Raw genomic sequence first — 1744 nt, 5'->3', positions numbered from 1 at the left:
TGATTTTTTGGGACTTAGAAAATTTTCGACCATGACATATATGAAAAGTGAATTTTTCATAGGACCAAAAAGTTTGTCCAAATAGGGTTTTGGTTCACTTTTTATGGTCAGATAAGTGATCCGATGCTATTTTCATGATCATTAGAGGGATTTCACGCTGTGACCAAAAATTTTCATACTTCATACTTGTCCCCGTGCCGTACATGGGAGGACCGGGGGAACATGTCTTCGTAAGTCGTGATGTTCAGTGACGGATTTCTGGGACTTAGAAAAAAAATGTGCTCTCAGGCACATTATATGTTCCATACACACATGATTTTCATTCTTCATACTTGTCCCCGTGCCGTACATGGGAGGACCAGGGGAACATGTCTTCGTAAGTCGTGATGTTCAGTGACGGATTTCTGGGACTTAGAAAAAAAAAGTGCTCTCAGGCACATTATATGTTCCATACACACATGATTTTCATTCTTCATACTTGTCCCGGTGCCGTATATGGGAGGACCGGGGGAACATGTCTTCGTAAGTCGTGATGTTCAGTGACGGATTTCTGGGACTTAGAAAAAAAATGTGCTCTCAGGCACATTATATGTTCCATACACACATGATTTTCATTCTTCATACTTGTCCCCGTGCCGTATATGGGAGGACCGGGGGAACATGTCTTCGTAAGTCGTGATGTTCAGTGACGGATTTCTGGGACTTAGAAAAAAAAAGTGCTCTCAGGCACATTATATGTTTCATACACACATGATTTTCATTCTTCATACTTGTCCCCGTGCCGTACATGGGAGGACCGGGGGAACATGTCTTGGTAAGTCGTGATGTTCAGTGACGGATTTCTGGGACTTAGAAAAAAAAAGTGCTCTCAGGCACATTATATGTTTCATACACACATGATTTTCATTCTTCATACTTGTCCCGGTGCCGTATATGGGAGGACCGGGGGAACATGTCTTCGTAAGTCGTGATGTTCAGTGACGGATTTCTGGGACTTAGAAAAATAAATGTACCCTTAGGCACATTATTTGTATCAATAATTGTATCCCCAGCCTTTCATGGGGAACTTTTCCGTATTCCCGGACTTGTACATTTTTCGGGTTCCACCTCCCGACAATGTATCTCTACTGTGCATTACGTACCTGATAACGCACGGCACCCATTGGGTGACTCCACTTAACCATCTTTCGATAATGCCCGTGTTGCAGATATAATCCCAACACCTACCAGGCTTTATATGTACATCGAACGTTACATACGATGCACCCCGTATTCCCGGACTTGTACATTTTTCGGGTTCCACCTCCCGACAATGTATCTCTACTGTGCATTACGTACCTGATAACGCACGGCACCCATTGGGTGACTCCACTTAACCATCTTTCGATAATGCCCGTGTTGCAGATATAATCCCAACACCTACCAGGCTTTATATGTACATCGAACGTTACATACGATGCACCCCGTATTCCCGGACTTGTACATTTTTCGGGTTCCACCTCCCGACAATGTATCTCTACTGTGCATTACGTACCTTATAACACACGGCACCCTTTGGGTGACTCCACTTAACCATCTTTCGATAATGCCCGTGTTGCAGATATAATCCCAACACCTACCAGGCTTTATATGTACATCGAACGTTACATACGATGCACCCCGTATTCCCGGACTTGTACATTTTTCGGGTTCCACCTCCCGACAATGTATCTCTACTGTGCATTACGTACCTTATAACGCACGG

The sequence above is a fragment of the Anopheles stephensi genome, unplaced genomic scaffold (assembly GCF_013141755.1).
Source record: "Anopheles stephensi strain Indian unplaced genomic scaffold, UCI_ANSTEP_V1.0 ucontig213, whole genome shotgun sequence".
NCBI classification, from domain to species: domain Eukaryota; kingdom Metazoa; phylum Arthropoda; class Insecta; order Diptera; family Culicidae; genus Anopheles; species Anopheles stephensi.
Note: the sequence above shows the minus strand (reverse complement) of the source record.